This window comes from Lygodium microphyllum, chromosome 15 (genome assembly GCF_053477565.2).
Source record: "Lygodium microphyllum isolate KBCC chromosome 15, Lygodium_microphyllum_v1.1.10, whole genome shotgun sequence".
Classification (NCBI taxonomy): domain Eukaryota; kingdom Viridiplantae; phylum Streptophyta; class Polypodiopsida; order Schizaeales; family Lygodiaceae; genus Lygodium; species Lygodium microphyllum.
The window spans coordinates 94841917-94861590 of record NC_141149.1 but is presented as its reverse complement, the minus strand read 5'-3'; the positions used below and the strand labels follow the sequence as shown (position 1 = coordinate 94861590).

Sequence of the window (19674 nt, the reverse complement as noted above, 5' to 3'; positions counted from 1 at the left end):
TAGGCCTACTTCTTCAATTTTTTGCTCTCTCTCACTGGTCTTCATGTGAGGAATGGTTGCTTGGTTGTGTAGATCAAAAATCTATCTTTCTCTCTCCTCTCTCTCTCTCTCCTCCAAGAGACCATTCACACATGCAATAGAAAGAGATCAAGAACGGGATGAAAAATGCTAGTTCGACATGCACCGGATTGATGCAAGATTGAGAGGATGCTGAGAAGTGATGTCAAGTGCTATGTGGAGATTGATGGCAGGTCCGATGATTGTCCATGCATTCAATTTTCATGACCCAAAACACGCAATTTAGCAATACGTCCATTTTATGAAGAAAATTTGCTTGTTTTTGACAGTTTATAGTCCAAATGAAGTGCATATGATATGAAAATTTGTATGAACCTTGTTTGATATGTCTTTGAAGGGTACAAGTGATAGTATGCAAAATTTGTAGTTAAATGTGATCTTTAATAATAATTTAAAGCCCAAAATGTGAAATTGAAGTGGAAAAAAATGTTTTTTTCTATTTTGGGTGGGAAAATCATGTTTCTGCAAGATGAAATGAAAGATAGTGGTGAATCTAAGCTAGTAGTCCTTATTAGGCTGAATTAGAAAATCAAAAAATAGATTAGTTATTAAATAAATAAATAAATAAATAGATTTTAAATGGAAAATATAGATTTTATGCACCAAAATGTTAAAAATATGTTTGTGGATGTATAGTGGGCCTAAGTCATGAGGTTTAGCCTTAGCTTAGCCCCATTTCCATGTTATAGTGCATGATTTATTATTTTTTAGATAAGAAAATGATATGAAAACATACTCTACACTTACCACCGCAAGCATAACATTAAATGGTAGGGAGAGAGGGAGATTTATGAGTGGTGATCATGGTTTTACATCTAATTTATTCGGTGCATTTTGCATATAGATTTTATTTTATGTAAGTGTTAAAGGGTTCAATAGCACGAGTATGCTTGGTGCTATCCCTATGCAATGCAACAAGTATGCTAGTAGTATGAAAACCATAAAAAGCATTGGTTGTGCACACCCATGTTGCTGATTTGATTTAATAAATTGTTTGTGCACTTGTAGGCATTCACCTTTACATTGCATTTCATATACATGATATCAAAAAAGTATGAGCTCCCTCCTGGATTGCATAACACTTGTTGGTTTCTTAAATGTTGACCCACATTGCGAGTGTGAGAAGTCTCAAGCTATAGGGTTAGTACACTCATTTCTTTGGGGACTAATAAAGTGAGGATACAAATTATCTCCTGAAATGATTTTTTAAAGAGAGGACTATGTGTCGCATGTGTTATATATTTGAATGGCACATCTTAGGGCCAATCTTTGAGGTGTAGGAGAGCCCTAGTGGGTCATGTTAGTCAATCGAGGGGTGCTCATTGTGTATGTACTAAGGTGCTAGACACCATTATGTTTGGGTACTCCCTATGAGGAGTTGGGAAGGGATATGTTAGACTATAAACAATACAAATGCTTGTTCAAGTTAGCTCAAAGTGTGTAGCCTCCATGGACGCTCCTAGATGCGAGGCGGTGAGATGTTTTGATTGAGCATAAAGGCCCAACTAGAGCCTTGGATCCTTTGTTGGATCCATTTTTGGTCCAGACAGGTTGTGCATTTGTCTGGAGCCGCTAATAAGTAGTGGTGTCCGAATCTTAATCAATAGGGAGGACTAGTTGATTAGTGTATGCCAAAAGGTAGTGAAATAGATCCAAAAGACTATCGAGCCAAGTTTTAGAAGCAAGAAAAAGTTGAAAGGGCTAGAGAGTGGGTGGAAATTATTAGGAGGTATTCTCCTCAACGAACCATCTCAAGATCTCTACAAGGAAGGGTCTTAGCAACCCTAGTTCCAGAGAAGGAAGAAACTCTAATACTTTCCCTCTCCTAGTCAGTCATCCCACTTTGAGTGGGATAGTAGTTCCACTAGTTTAGATATCCTTAGCCAATCCAATCATCATCGTGGCACAACCTATTGCAATCCCTACAGGCATGCTAGATTTGCTAGGCTTTGGATTTGCTCTACCCATTTTTAATGGGTTAGTAGAGGAAGATGTGGAGCTCCACATTAATGAGTTCCAAAAGTTAATGTTCAATTGTTGAATTCAAGATGAGGGATATCTAATGATGTTCTTTAATATGAATTTGAAAGAAGGAGTTGCAATATAGTATCACAACCTAGAACCTGGAACCATAACTACAATTGATCTATTTTTTGCAACCTTCCAAGGAGAGTTTGCCCCTAAAAGAGGAGGTCAATATTGGCTATGTGTTTTCAATGTAACACATCAAGAACCTCATGAGAATGTTAGTCTATACCAAGAAACTAAAAAAAAGTGTTTCATAAATTACAAACCCATATTTCCATTCCAACTGCTACTCAACTATAGTACTTTTTACATGGGATGGACTTTAATATTTAGATGTAGTTGAGTAGTGTTGCTCTCGTTCATATTAACACTGCTATTACATGAGCAAAGGAGGTAAAGTAACAATTGCAAGCGGCCTACACCTCTAGGGAAAAATTAAATTTGAGTCTCAGACTTGGAAATAATTTGGCATTGACCAATGAAAGTCAAGGAACACCCATTACTAATCTGAATGGGAGAGGAAGCATAATGTAGAGTGTGCCCGTATGCTACTAGATCCTTCTAATGTGACTATGGTGACAACTAGCTAGATAGCTCCACTAAATAGTGGAGGCCAAGTGACAAACCCCAATGTCATTCCAATTAATCAACAGTAATGGATCTCTAATCAGCTAGTTAGACCAACTGAACATAAAGTAGATGATCGCCGCTATGAGTGTAGTGCATCAAACGCCCTTGGCAAAGTCAAGGACATGATGAAGCATTATATTGATATGACAATGGAACAATATAGACAAATAGGCATAGATGTTAATTTCCTAAAGAAGAAGCAAAACTTAATAGGAAGTCAACACCCTAAAGAGGTGGGTCCATCAGGATTTCGTTGTAAGTGGTGTGGCTGTCAACACTTCCCCAGTTATTGCCCTAATGTCAAATGTGACATATGTGGAAAGTTCGACCATCTAGCTAGTATTTTCTGGAGTAAGATTAGCTCTCTTTAGCAAGGAAGTATGCAGCCAAGTCTAATAAATCATGGAGTACAAGGGAACAACCTTCAATGTGATGAAGGATCAAAACAAATACTACAAAGAGAAAAAGCTACCATAGAGGAGCTACCTAGTGGTAGTGGAGTTAGCCTTATTGAGTCTATGCATGTTAATACCACTAAGGATTCCAATTTGTGAGCCATTACAAGAGGATAAAAGGTTAAAGAAGATGATAGGGATAATGTAAAACCTGTTGAAATAAACTCCCATCGAATCCCATGACATCTTTGCCTAGAGCTATGATGAGTTGAGGAGTATTCCTCCCAATTTGGATGTGCATACCATTTCCTTAAAGGAAGGTAGTTTCCCTATGCAACAAAAAGTGAGACATATGCCTCTTGAACTAAGGGATGGATTATTTGAGGAGTTACAAAAATTGTGTAAGGCTGGCTTGATATTTCCTATGCAACATATGGAGTGATATTCATTGGTAGTTATCAAGAAAAAGAAGAATAATCAAATCCAACTTTTCATAGATTTTAAGGAGCTCAATAAGTAGATGGTCAAAGATTACTATCCACTTTCATTTATTGACTAGATTTTAGATCAGTTGGCAAGTAGAGATATTTATTCATTCATGGACTCCTTTGTTGGATATAACCAAATTGTTGTTGCAAAGGAGTACAAGTTGAAAACAATATTTATTACTATATTTGAAATCTTTGCATATCATAATATGGCATTTCAGTTATGCAATGCACTTGGTTCTTGGCAACATACAACTGATAAGACTTTTGATTATATTTTCCGAGAGGAGTTGAAAATCTTTAGTGATGATCTAGGGGCAACCACCACAAGGGAGAGACAGTTGGTTATTCTAAGAAAATATTTTTCAAGTTGCAAGCAGTTCTGCATTTCTCTTAATCCAAGGAAGTGTGTCTTTGGAGTGACTTATGGATTGCTATTGGGCCATGTGGTTAGCTTGACTAGTATTACGACCAACCCTTTATCAATGCACTAGTAGAGAGAACGTTGCCATTAACGAATCTACTATCCTTCAATTATGAGTTTGTTTGGAGTGACCCATGTGAAGTATCCTTTGAGGATGTAAAGCAAGGAAAAAGTGCCAATCCTGAGAGCACCCAAAAGAGGTGAGGTCTTCTATATATTTTTAGCAGCTACAATACATAACATTAGTTAATGTTTAGCCCAAATTTGGGAGGAGAAGTGGTATCATCGAATTGCATTTGCTAGCTGTAAATTGGGAATCTCTTAAATTAATTATACCTATATAAAGAAGTCATGCCCTAGGATGGTATTTGTGACAAATAAATTTAGGCATTACATTATTTATGAAAAGGTAGTATTTTATATGAAGGTGGAGGGTTTGAGGCTATTGATAAATAAATTGGAGCCGCATGACTATCTGGAAAAGTGGTTAATCACTTTGCAAGAGTTTGATTATGAAATCAAGACTAACCACCAAAGGTACGGGACATGTTAAATGTCTTGTGGATTTCAAGGAGCCAAATGAAATTTTAGCTAAAGGTAGTGACCTTGAGGGTCTATTCAAATTTGATATAGCTTTCATTCCATCTTGGTATGTTGCCATAATACACTACCTATCTACAAGGGAGACTGGAGCCACTTTGTCAAAGGCTAAGAAGATGAAAATTAAATAGCAAGCTTTGAAATTTGCCTTGATTGTAGGAATATGTATATTAGCAGGGGGTTGATGATGTTTATTATCACTGATGTGTTATGCCTAATGAGGTCACGTTTATCTTGGAAGAGTGTCATGACTCCGCTCTTGTGGAGGACACTTTCTTGGACAGTTGACTGCACATAAAGCTTTAAGAGCTCGATATTGGTGGCCATCAATTTTCTAGGATGCATTTACATTTGTCAAGATATGTGATGTATGTCAAAGACATGATAGTAGGGAGAATAGGAAGCACCCTCTGACTCATATTATGGCTATACTACCATTCAAGAAGTGGGGCATTGATTTCATGGGTCCTATTGCCCCATCATCCTCTACAAAGAAGAGATATATCATAGTCGAAACTGATTATTTTACAAAGTGGTAAGTAGCACAAGCAACAAGGAAGGACAATGCAAAGGAGAGTTCTAGCTTTGTGCTAGCAGACTATCTGCCGATTTGGTCCACTAAAGGAGTTAGTATATCGGATCGCAAAACCCACTTTATGAATAGGGTGATTAAGAGCATAGCTAAAGCATGATAGATTAAACATAATAAAATAATACCTTATAATCCACATGTGAATGGGCATGTTAAAAGTACTAATAAATAGCTTGTGGGTATTCTATAGATAGTATCAGAGAAGAAATGAGATTGGGATAAGAAGTTAGTTTACGGCAAGCAGTGTGTACTACCCCCACAAATCGAGTTATTGACTATAAGATTTGCAATTAACCATTCTTTCAGGAACAAAGATACACTCTTTGAGCACTTTACAACTTTAGCACATCTCAATGAGATCAAATTGTAGAGTCTGTTACATCAAGAGATAGCTAAGCGTCGAATGAAGCAATTTCATGATTTAAAAGCAAAGAAGTATACCTTCAAGAAAGGGTAGTTACTTTTATACTATGATGCACGTAGCGAGCTATTTCTTGGTAAACTAGAGCCTAAGTGGGATGATCCCTACAAAATAGTTACAGTAGAGAAAAATAAGTCCACAACAATACTAGCAAATTTGCATCCCCTACTTAGAACACACATATTTGGAACAAAGATACCATCAGGGAAGACTTGTTTGGTGGAGCAAAGGTTATAAAGTGATTGAGCAAGAGGATTGGGCATTTTTTTGGGACATCAAAGCCTTTTGCCATCATGGCTTAAGGATTTTGATGAGCATCCATGTTGGATTCAATGAAGAAGGTGGGATAGAGCCTTTGGCTCATGCTCTGAATATGCTGAATTTTGACTATCATAGTTACAAATGAAGAAGCCAATGATGGCTAGATGCGTGAACCCTTTATGGACATATATATTATAATTTGATGGAGCATCTAGGGGTCCCAATAAGAAAGGGAGTATTGGGGTAGTCATTAGAGATCCTCGACGTACAAACACACTGAAATTAGCTACCTACCTTGGGGTAGGATTTACTAATAATATGGCAAAATATAAAGGCCTGATCATGGGATTGAATATTGCTAAGAAATGTGCTATTTACTAGTTATTAGTAAAAGGGGACTCCTAGTTGATTTTAAATCAATTGAATAGGATGTACAAAATGTGGAATCCCATTCTTTGTATGTATTATCGTGCTGCTATAAACCTGATTAACAAGTTTGAGAGAGTGTCTCTTCAGCTAGTTCTACGATATTGGAATCAGTTTACCAATTCATTAGAAAATTATGCTTATGAAGAAGACCTATTTTTCAAATGTGGTCCTACCTTAGATATCTTCATTGATAATGAGAGAGGTCGTGATCAATTATGGGGACTATTATCAGAACATGATGTATATGGCAGGTGATGGTTAGTATGGGTATTTCAAAGAGTAGACAAGACCTATTTATTGTTGTTATGTTGGACCCATAGTGTGGTCAACCAAAATTTTATGCACACACGTCTTATTATATACGCACGAGCTATAAGTCATAATCTGATGCATCTAGTTTAGGCCTAGGAGCCCTCTTTTCTCCTTGGAATAGAGTGTCTTGTTGTATGTGAGTACCACTCCAAGCAAGGATGTGTATAAGCTGTATTAGATTTTTTTTTCTTTAGGACAAGAGGGCCATTGTTTTGGATGCACAATGTTATATTTCATTAGGCCAATAGGGCCATCTTGATTGTTGCAAAAGTTGTATTTTGTTAGGCCAAGAGGTTCATCTATCTGTTTGGTCTAGGTGCAGTTAATGTTTTCTTTTTTTAGTGTTGTACCGAACTGGTTTGATAGAGTGCCTAGAGAAAGCCTCTTTTTGCGCCAACGCTTCTTGTGGCCAAGTCGATGTGATATCCTTCCTTTATGAGTTCTTTTCTTTTATGTTGAATTGTTATGTGTATCTGTGGGGATTTTTCTTTCTTTTGTTGGGGATTGGCCATCAAGGCATGAAGTCCCAAAATTTAGATTATGTGTGTTTGGGGAGGTCCAAGTAGTTGTCTGCCTCCTATAAAGACATTGTCGAACACTCTAAGAACTCTTTTAGAAGGTAGTCCTAGTGACCCTGTTCTGCTAGCCTACTAGGCAACTGTTTCTAGGAGTTTTTGTTAGTTGTGAGGCAGCTAGAGAACCCTACCAAAATAAAAGAAAAAGAAGAAACAATGCATATATTTGAAATCTATAGTATGCGGAGGTGTGTAAAAAGGGGTTCTAACCCCTAAAAAAAAGGAAATGAAATGAAATGAAAGGAAAATGGAAGATTAGATAATCATTGTCTTGCAAAGGCCTCGTAGGTTTATGGGGATGAGTAGAGCCGGGGCTAATGCCTTGTCTCCTTAGGGGTGATGTCTAGTTGGATAAAATAATTAAGGATCGTTGGAGTGAAAATAAAAGTTATCGGAAGAAAAATGTTTAAGTATCACCTTGTGAGGCATTCGTAGGTTCTTGGATACTGAATCAGGACCTGGAATTGATATACTATTCTCCTTGGATCACTACGCTCAACTCCCTTCTTTTTACATGCTGGAGTATCAAGTCTTGAAGTACATAAAAAGTGATGAATCAAAGTATCTGAAAATGAAAGACTAGGCTATAGGAGTCCTTGCCTAGTAGAAGCTCCCAGTTGTCCATTTGACCTAGGGTAGGTAGGTAGTTTAGACCACCACTTAGGATGACTTCTTTGATAGTTCTTTTTAGCTTGTCTGTGTTGGAGCACTTGGTTATAGCGACTAGCTTTGGATCTCTATTAGATTATACTTGGTCTATCCCTTGTGGATTTTCATGCCTTGATTTTTTCAGGGGGTTGGGCGAGAGCTATGTTTGTGTTTTGCTATGTATTCTTTTTTGAAGCAGCTTGATGCTCTTTATAGTTTCTTTATGTGCAAATAAGTTCAATTCGACAGGTTGAGTCACCCTATCCTGTGGTTGCCAATGAAAGTGGAATTTTAAGTTGGAGCAAGGGCCAAAGACATATCAAATTATGTCATTTTAAGGTAGAATTTAAAGACCGACGGTAGCGGAAGACATGGATCCAACAATTCTAAGTAGTCGTGGAAGACGATAATTCAAATTAAAAGATAAACCTTTGTAATGGTTCCAAATTTTTCATAATTTCTTTTAGTCTTGCATAGAAGCAAGACAAGTTCTCAAAAGTTTAGGACTTCAAGACAGACACACAAAAATTTTCAAATTCAGAATCGGACACCAGATGCATGAGGAACTAGAGGCCGCAAACTTTGGGGGGGGGGTCAAAATTGTGGCCAAGATTTGAAAGGGCATACAACTTGGGGACATTGCCCCCCCCAAAATCTCACGATTAGTGGGGGAGCTAGAGGGGGAGGGAGGGGCCATTTTCTGTTCATGCATGAAGCAAAGGAGGGGGGCCATCTTAAAGCCATGAAGATTTTGTGGAGAGGGGGGTTTGGAGCCAAAAAGTAACTGATGCCAGGAGGCATATTCCATGGTGGATTTCGTGCCACGGTGGATTCCATGAGGTTTTACGGTGGATTCCGTAAACTTAGATGACCGGGGCTCATACACAAAGAGGATTCTTTGTGCGAGAAGTTAATGGGGACGCCTGTCCTTTTCGGGCGTTTCATTAATTTAGTGTGTACGTGGGTGATTCCATAGCGAGTGATTCCGCAAAATACATGTTAAATTAATAAACGTTTATGAGTTTAGAGTGCGCACTCGTAATAAATTAAGGCTAGGATTTATTTCTAACCAGTTGATTTATTTATGTAGCTAAAGACTGCTAGGTATTCACTTTTGTCGGTTTAATTGTATTATTTTACTAACGATTGTGAATGCTTCAGTTGATGTGTAGAGATAGCAGCAGTGGCGGAGGAAAGCATTGGAGTCTAGCGAGTATTCGACCTTTGGATTATATTTTGATAGGCGCCACGCCTATATTTTGTTATGTCTATTGAGGCATTGATTATTGATTATTTTTTTGTATGCGCCTATGCGCACGGATATGTTATTTCTATTTGGACATTGAGATTGGGCGTGCCAGACTCTATGGGCACCGTCCATTAGCTTTGTTTCCTATTTTTGTAGAAAGCAAACTCAAAAGCTAAAAGCTTGTCATATTTTTGTAAATTGGGCTATTATTGAGCATGAAGATGGAAATATACATAAAATACATGCTTTGTGAAGCACTCACACAAGGCATGGGGGGAGATTGAACCCAATCAGTCTCTTGCTTCTTGTCGTTCATGCTTTTACATTGTTTTTTGTGCAAAAAGGTAGAGTTCATTGTTCTTGGGGACCTTCCGGGATTCACTATGTGAGCATACTGCGACCGATCTGTGCACCAGTGGTATCAGAGCAAAGCTGAGATCAAGAGCTTCCAATCGCTACCCCATCTCGAGCGAAGGCGGAGCTCCAGGAACGATCGGGCTCTACAATCAACATCGTCACGAACTGTCGATACAGACAGACTTCTGGCGATCAAGAACCCCTGTTTCTACTCTCAGATCGCGAAGGACGAGGCTGTACAGGCGGAGGACCACACATCCATCTCCTTCATCAAGTCGTCAAAAAACCAGAGATAAGCTTATATCTTTCATAGGTAAATAAGCTTCACCTTTAAAATTTCAAAAGCTTTAGCTCATTGATTAAAGCTTCATAAAAAACGAATCAATCGTTGAGGACGGCGGGCTGTACTGAAGGCCGCGAATTCCGCCGTGGACATCCTCTTGTCCTAAAAATCCACGACAGATTAAGAAGCTAAAAGCTTCTTAATCCATTAAGTCAATCAAAGCTTTTAAGCTTCCTGCAAGTCACACAAGACAATCAAGTTCATAAACTTCAGGTCATGCACTTCTGAAGTCAAGTTTTGCAAGTCGATTGGAATCAAGTTCTGCAAGTTCCCTAAGTTCTGCAAGTCTGCAACTCTGCAAGTCGGCTAAGTCTGTAACTCTGCACGTCAGACTAGTCAACTGGAGTCAGAACTGACTAGTGCTCAAAACTCCTAGAAGGGTTGTTCCTGCGCAAAAACTCTGAACTGCAAAGTTGTTCTTGGCAAGGTATTCTACCCATCCACAGGTCCGCTGAAGTATTTTCAACAAACGAAGAAGGAAATATCACAGATTTTCTGAAAACTGAGAAAGAAATACCCAAAAACACATAGCCTTGTAACCCCGAATTTGAGCTACGCTCATCCCGCTAACCTGATTTTGAGTGAGAAAGGTCTTTTGAGTTTTACAGGATGACGACCCCACATATGGATGATCCTATGGCTGAAGACGACCTACCTGAGCCTACCATGGAACAAAAGCTGGATCTAATCATGCTGCAATTGGAAGAAGAACGAAGGGCTAGGCAAGCATTGCAAGCGCAATTGACAAAATTACAAAGAGCGTCTACCGACAAAGAAGAACCTCAAGCTGAAGATATGATTCGACGTACCATCGACGCCACTCTTGAAGCTCAAACCATTCGCAAGGAATCAAAGATAAGTAAACGAAGTTTCAAATTTCGCACTTTCAATGGCATACGAGAAGGAAAGACTGTTTTATCTTTCATTAGCCAGTTTGATGACTATTTCCATGAGGAAACTTATCCAGAAAAAAATAAAATCAAGTGTGTTACTAATCATCTGGTAGACAGAGCATCACTTTGGTGGACTGTAGTACGCAAGAGCATAGAATGTCCTGCTAATTGGGAAGATTTCAAGAAGAAGTTCATGCAGAATTTCCTTCCACCGCAATTTCATGAGAAGGCTATCAAGCAATGGGATTTACTTCAACAACGGGATCGTGAGCCTATTCCACAGTATACAGAGCGTTTTTGGAATGCACTCCTACAGCTACGCATGCTTGAAGACGTACCAGAGACGACACATAAGCGGAAGTATATGTCTGGACTTCTTGGACATTACTACGTTGAAGTGAACATGTTCAAGCCTGCTACCCTTGAAGACGCCATCTCACTAGCTCACGACACTGAAGATAAGCTACGCGGTAGAGACAGATGACCACAACAATTCCAAGCCAATGGTAATTATGGATCTAAACAATTCAATTCCAATTTTAGAAGGTTTAATCCAGGTCGTTTCTCTTCACCATCTTTCCGCAAGAATTGGGTTAAAACACCTGCATTACCATCCAATGTCAATCCAAATCCTAAGCCTATTCCACAAGCAAATCCAAATGTACCCAGACTTCCAGCCATTGCAAATAATGTAACCAAAGCCAAGCCAATAGTATGCTATAAATGTCACCAGTCGGGGCATCTCGCAGCAAATTGTCATTCAAAGAAGCCACCAGCACATATCAACTATCTTGGAGCCATGGACGAAGACGATCATGAATTCGTAATGGCCAAACTGTGTTCTGAATGCAGTCTTAAATATGTCAGATTTATCTAGCCTCACCTGATGATATCCAGACTTAAGGTCAATTTTACTAAATATAGAAGATCCTTGCAGTTTGTCCATAAGGTCATCAACTCTAGGTATAGGATACCTATTCTTTACAGTGATCTTATTTAAAGCTCGGTAGTCAATACACATACGATAGGTATTATTCTTTTTCTTGACTAAAAGTACAAGTGCACCGAATGGAGAACTGCTAGGTCGAATTAAGCCTCTATTTAGTAATTCTTCAACTTGACTCTGGATTTCTTTTTGCTCTATTTGATTGTGCCTATATGGTGCTTTGCAAGGTGGTTGTGTGCCAGGGATTAAATCAATCTTATGGTCTTCTGGACGTGAAGGAGGTAAACCTGGTGGTAGGTCTTCTACAAAACAGTCCTTAAAATATGCAAGAAATTCCTTATGCCTAGGGTGCATATGATTTTCCTTTGCTTTCAATTCATTCACCCAAATGAGATATGATTTAGTACTCTTGCGTAATGCAGGTTTTGCTTGAGTATGCGAAAGCAGTGGAAAAATATTAGATGCATGCATACCATATAATGTAATAGATTTTCCTTGCAAATTAATATTCATTGTGTGTGTGGAATAATCTATATTTGGGTTATGCTGGTGTCGCCAAGGCATTCCTAAAATAATGTCACTTGACTGTAATGGAACAACTAAGAAATTTCTTCTTTCAGTGTATGAACCAATTTGAATCTCTAAATCTTGAACTTCTTGTGTACCATTATACCTAGTGCCTAAAAATGCAGTTTTAATGCAATAATGCGTAGGTACAGTCTGTAATTTCAATTCCTTTACCAATTTTGCTGAAATAAAGTCATGAGTACTACCGTCATCATGCAAGATAGTCCTTTCCTTTCCATGCACCAAATATTTCATAGTCAATAATGAATGTGGAGTAGGCATACCTGGTAAAGTGTCGGAAGTAGTAGTAGTGTCATCTACATCTTCAGTGAAATTCTTAGTCATGCCATTCGGATTGACTAATGCACCTGCCACTTTCAGTAGAATGATGAACCGTATCTTTTTGAAATATCAGTATTGTGTGATTGTTTTCTTTGATGATATTTTGGTGTTTAGTCAAAGTGAAAAAGAGCATTATGAGCATTTATCATTAGTTTTTCAATTATTGAAAGAAAATCAATTGTTTGCAAATCCTGACAAGAGTGAATTCTTTAAGACAGAAATAGAATATTTAGGTCATATTGTATCATCTGAAGGAATTAAAGTTTATCCTAAGAAAATTGATGCAATATTGCATTGGCCTGTTCCTAAAAACGTGCATGAGTTACGCTCATTCCTTGGTCTTGCTAGTTTCTATAGGAAGTTTGTACGTAATTTTTCATTACTTGCTTTACCATTAACAAAACTTCTCAAGAAAAGAATTGTTTATCAATGGACTGAAAATCAGCAGAAATCCTTTGACTTACTGAAACGTGCATTAACCAATGCCCCTGTTTTACAATTGCTTGACTTTAATAGACCATTCTTTCTAGTTGTGACCGATGCTAGCGGATCAGGAATAGGAGCTGTACTAATGCAAGACAATCATCCAATAGCATATTCTAGTTCTAAGCTGAAACCCTCTGAGCTGAAATATTCCACTTATGACAAAGAATTATTAGCAGTTGTACAAGCATTAAGACAGTGGAAACACTACTTAATGGGTTCAGAATTCATGATAAAGACCGACCAGCAAAGTATTAGACATTTACTTAGCCAACCCCAAATTTCTGACCGTCATATCAAATGGGCTTCCTTCATTCAAAGTTTTCATCCTATCATTCAATACCAACCTGGAAAAGAAAATGTAGTTGCTGATGCATTAAGTAGAAGACCTGCAATTCATAATATTTCTGTCATATCTTTTGATTCTTTGATTGCTATGAAAGATACATATCACCAGGATATTACTTTTCATTCTGATTGGAATAAATTAGTTCAAAATAATTTCATTCCTGTTGATTCATTGTCATATAATGATGGATTTATGTTTTATGAAAAGAGACTGTGTGTTACTATTCCATTCCGATCTTTTGTTTTGAATGAAATTCATTATCTCCCATATCAAGGTCATAGAGGTATCATCTCTACATTGCGTATGTTAACTAAAGATTTTTATTGGCCGCATATGGATGCAGATGTATCTAATTTCGTTTCTGAATGTTTGATTTGTCAAAGAATAAAGAGACATCATGGTAAACAGTATGGATTACTAATGCCTTTGTCTATTCCATCTAAACCTTGAGAACATATTTCTATGGATTTCATTATTGGTTTACCAAATACTAAATCTAACCATAATATGATTTGGACTATTGTAGATAGATTTAGTAAGCAAGCATATTTCATTCCATGTAAGAAAACTTTAACAGCATCACAAGCAGCACAATTATTTTTGAAAACTGTTTTTACTAACCATGGATTGCCAAAAGTGATTATTTCAGATCGTGATTCTAGATTTTGTAACAATTTTTGGATTACACTGTTTGCTAATCGAGGCACAAAGATTGATTTCTCATCTGCATTTCATCCAGAAACTAATGGACAAACAAAAGCCACAAACAGCACCATTCTAGATCTTTTACATGCATATACTATCTCTAAACCTCAGACATGGGACACTCATTTGCATTTATTACAGTTTGCATATAACAATACATCGCATACATCTACAAAGAAAGCACCTTTTGAAGTTATTTATGGATATAGATTATCTACACCTGTTGCATCTTTGTCTAATAGAATTCAGAGTGCTGATGATATTGCTACTATGCATAACAGTATTTTTGATGAGGTTAAGGATATGATTGCTAAAGCCCAACAATCATATACCAAACAAGCCAACAAGAAAAGACAAGCCATGAATTTCAAAGTTGATGATTATGTTTGGCTGAGAATAGAAAAACGTAGACTGCAAAGTGTAGATAGACATCCAGTTGTCAAATTAGCTCCTAGATTCTATGGACCATTTAGAATCATTCATAAGATTAATGATAATGCATTCAAGTTAGAATTACCATCTCATTGGAAAATTAACAATACATTTCACATTAGTTTATTGAGACCATTTAGAGGCCAATTACCTATCCACCCTGTTTATGAAAACCCACCTTTATTAGAGGAAGAGACTGAAATACTTGAACCAGAAGCCATCATAGACACTGACTATATGACCACTAGAACTAGCCGAAGATATTCTAGATATCTAGTAAAATTTAAGAACCATCCTGTAGAGGAAGCACAATGGATGCACGCTAGAGACTTAAATGCTTTCCCCACTCTGTTAGCTCCACATTGAGCTAATAGCAATTGAGGTCAATTGCTATCCCACCCCGGGTGTATGATGCCAGGAGGCATATTCCACGGTGGATTCCGTGCCATGGTGGATTCCGTGAGGTTTTATGGTGGATTCTGTAAACTTAGATGACCGGGGCTCATACACAAAGAGAATTCTTTGTGCGAGAAGTTGATGGGGACGCCTGTCCTTTTCGGGCGTTTCATTAATTTAGTGTGTACGTGGGTGATTCCGCAAAATACATGTTAAATTAATAAACGTTTATGAGTTTAGAGTGCGCACTCGTAATAAATTAAGGTTAGGATTTATTTCTAACCAGTTGATTTATTTATGTAGCTAAAGACTGCTAGGTATTCACTTTTGTCGGTTTAATTGTATTATTTTACTAACGATTGTGAATGCTTCAGTTGATGTGTAGAGATAGCAACAGTGGCGAAGGAAAGCATTGGAGTCTAGCGAGTATTCGACCTTTGGATTATATTTTGATAGGCGCCACGCCTATATTTTGTTATGTCTATTGAGGCATTGATTATTGATTATTATTTTCTATGCACCTATGCGCATGGATATGTTATTTCTATTTGGACGTTGAGATTGGGCGTGCCAGACTCTATGGGCACCATCCATTAGCTTTATTTCCTATTTTTGTAGAAAGCAAACTCAAAAGCTAAAAGCTTGTCATATTTTTGTAAATTGGGCTATTATTGAGCATGAAGATGGAAATATACATAAAATACATGCTTTGTGAAGCGCTCACACAAGGCATGGGGGGAGATTGAACCCAATTGGTCTCTTGCTTCTTGTCATTCATGCTTTTACATTGTTTTTTGTGCAAAAAGGTAGAGTTCATTGTTCTTGGGGACCTTCCGGGATTCACTACGTGAGCATACTGCGACCGATCTGCGCACCAGTAACCCATAGATCTAAAGATGCATGCCTACTTCTCTCATTTTTCACTCTCTATTGCTGGTCTTTGCATGAGGAATGGATGCCTAGTTGTGAAGTTCAAAAATCAATATTTCTCTCTTCTCTCTCTCTCTCTCTCTCTCTCTCTCCCCTCCTAGAGACCATTCATACGATCAATAGAAAGAGAAGAACGGGATGAAGAATGCTTGTCCTGATTGATGCAAGATTGAGATGATGCTGAGAAATGGTGTGAAGTGCTATGTGGAGATCAATACCAGTGTATACAGTCATCACAGAAGCTTCCCAAAACCCTACTACAAGTACTCCATGAAGTAAAAATCTAAAGGACTACCTATCCAATTCTGTATCAAGTATCAAGAAAGAGCTTATGGATGTGATTATAGAGCAATTTCAGACGTTGAAGGTGATTAATGCCAATATATCCACTCTTGCAAGAGGTGGGAGAGATGTGATGTGTTCTAATACATGGTGTGGAAAGTGCCATCAAGCGGGACATTTAGCCACTAAATGTACCTGAAAACCAACCATTCTTGGAGCCTTCTGTTCATATTGTTTGAGGAAGAACCATACATAGCTATACATGAGTGCCATGCATACATGGCTCTCACTAAAGGCTCGCCTACCATTGCCTAAAAGCATTGCTAATGGATGTATCTAGATGGAAATATATCCGAGTCTCAAAATTGCAAGAATAACAATGCATTAGTTCTAGCATAGCCATGCATGCCCATTAAAGCAAAACAAGATCATTTAGCATGACTTCATACACAGTTGAACTACCATCAATGAGTATATCCTATAATAAGAACATCCCATAGGACTACATTTTGAGATGAAAGCATGTCAAATACTTCTTGGTGCTAGCATTGATAATGCTCTTATCTATTGCAAAGGTAGTTCCTCTACCAACAATGACAAAAAGAAGGGTGGTAGGAAAAAGTTTTGAGGAGAGTGCTTTTACTGCAAGAAGAAAGGACATGCAATTGCAAATTGTCATGTAAAGAAGGCAAATGAAAACAATGGTATTGTGAATACTAAAGGGAAGGAGATAGTTAATAAGACTAAAGTAGACTTGGACTTATTCATGGAGATCATTGAGGAAATGTATTCCTCGACGCAAGAAATATCTAGCACTGACTTCTCTAGAGTAAGGAGACTATGAAAACGAAAAAGAATCCAGCCAAGATTTGTTTGTCATTCGAAGCATGATAAGCAGGAGTCACTAAATCGATAATGGTAAGGGGGGATATCTCTTCCCCCTACGTACGAAACAACACAAACTAGATAAAGCCTCTGCAAGAATCCATCATTTTGATGGTTGGAAATGAATAAAAATGCCTTGCTAAGGGCACATATCCTATTTCCTTTATTAGCATGAATGATGAACTCAAAAATCTTTCAAATATATTGTATGTTTCTAGGATTAAGAGAAATATGCTATGAGTTACTTCTAATACTCATCTTGGCAATGAGGTGAGATTCACAAAGATAGGTGCATAAATTATTTACAGAGCTAGCAAAGTTGTCAGCAAAGGAGAAAGAAGGAAAAACTTGTATGAGCTAAGTGCTCTTACAATCAGCGATGATGTGGGCACAAGTAAACTTTGGCATGAAAGATTTGGTCACATTAGTTTTGCTATGTTAAAGAAGATGCATAAGCAAGGTATAGTTGCTCACGAGTTGCTCACCTACCTCCAAACTAAAATGAAGGAACCATGTAAAACTCGTATCATGGGCAAGAAATAGAGAAATGCATTTCCACAATAAACAATAATAGAGTGAAGGCTCCTCTAGAGTTGGTGCATTCAAACTTATACGATAAAATACCTATAAAAGCCTTGGAAGGATCCTCTTATTTTATATTGATCATCGACAACTACAGTAGGAAGATTTGGGCGTACTTTCTTTGTGATAAGACTCAACTTTTGGTAAGTTTAAACAATGACTGAAACCTTTGAGAACGAAATAGGACAAAGTGTGAATAAAAAGTTTAGAACAGTTAGTGGTGGTGGGTTCAACTCAAAGAAGTTTGAGGACTTTTGCAAGATCAAAGGGATCAAGTGTCAATTGACGATACCTCATACACCTCAACAAAATGGCATTGTTGAACACCAAAATCCCACCATTGTGAAAATAGCAAGGTGCATGCTTAAAGGCAAGGAATTTCCTTTCCTGTTTTGGGCAGAAGCTATTAATAGTATAGACTACATTCTCAATTGGAGTTACACAAAGGCTCTTAAGAGAAAAACTCCCCATGAGTCCTATTCTGGTAAGAAACCATTTGTCTCACATTTTGAGCACATTTTAAAACTTTTGGATGCGAATGTTAAGCATATATTTAATTCCAAAGGATATAAGAAACAAGTTAAATTTAAAAAACAAAAAATATATATGCTTGGGTTATAGTGATGAGAAAAAGGCTTACGAATTGTATGGCCAAGAGGCAAATAAGATCATAGTGAGTCGTGATGTGGTATCCAAGGAGTAGCCACATACAATGGAGGAAGAGAATATAAGTTCTTCTACTTTATCATCCAGCGAAGAAGTATTCCACTATAAACCTATCCCAAGAGCTATCCTTACCCTCAAAGAGGAGGAAGCATCATCTTTGAATGATGAAGAAAACGTTCAATAACTTGGAATCATGCCATCGGAAAAGCCATTGCTATGATGGGTGAAGTAGCTCTATGATCACAATAATCCTATGCCTACCACAACTAAGGAAAAGATAGATAGACCAAAGAGGTCTTTGAGAATAAAGAAGCAAAGAAAGGCTTCTCCTCACATATTCAATATGGCCTTGATGGCTAAGTGTATGAGAGAAGTAAAGGAGTCATCACATGTGGAAGATGCACTTATTGATCTAGTATAGAGTGAAGCCATGCAAGCTAAGTATAATATCATAATGAAGAATTATAATTGGGAGCTAGTGGATTAGCCAAAACAGAGGAAGATTATTTGTCAAGAATCATATGGTGTGGAAAGTTCCTTGAGTTGATGTGCCCAACACACACCACACACACAAGAGGAAGCTCACTCAAGAACATAAGAAGAGAGATGGAAGCTAAGAATGTTTCATTGATGGTTTTTTCTTCTTTTTTCACACACAATATAATGTGCACAATGCACAATGTATAGATAAGATACAACGTAAAAAAAAGTGGCCTATTAAGTCAAACAGTGCACTCACAATGCATAACTGACTATACAAATGGATTGGTGCTATAACTATACTAGTTGTAGGTAGGTGTAACAAACTAAATATAATAATTAATAAGTCAATGGAGCCATGTGAGGATCATAATGACCACCGATGTGCTAAGTATAGATGTGTGGACCCATCTAGCCAAGCAGTCCATCATCAATGTTCACATGTGTTGAGCTTGCCATCTCAACATTGTTGGCACCAAGTGGGTCTAGAAGGTCAAGTACAAGGCTGATGGTGGCTTAGAAAAGTATAAAGCTAGTTTAGTTGTACAAGGGTTTTCTTAGGTTGAAGGATTTGATTTTCAAGAATCCTTTGCTCCAACCACTCAAATGACCACTCTTTTTATATAGTACTTGCAGTGGTTGCTCATAAGAAGTGGATAGTTTACCAAAGGAATGTTAAATCAATGCTTCTAAATGGTGACCTCAAGGAGGAGGTGTATGTAGCTTAGCCACCAGGGTTAGAGGTCCCCCATTTTAGGAACAAAGTTTGTAAGCTGAAGAAGGCACTATATGGGCTGAAACAAGCCCCTAGAAAATGGTACCAGCAAATAGATAAATTCTTTCTAGGCTTTAATTTCAAAAGATATGCCTCAAATGCTAACCTTTATATTTATAGGGCTGGTGAAA

General features: G+C 37.7%; 1 pseudogene; it reads right to left on the bottom strand.

Annotated features, from left to right (window-relative positions):
* The window catches only part of LOC148024784 (glucan endo-1,3-beta-D-glucosidase-like), a 163506-nt pseudogene that overhangs the window by 1573 nt on the left and 142259 nt on the right, over positions 1-19674 (bottom strand).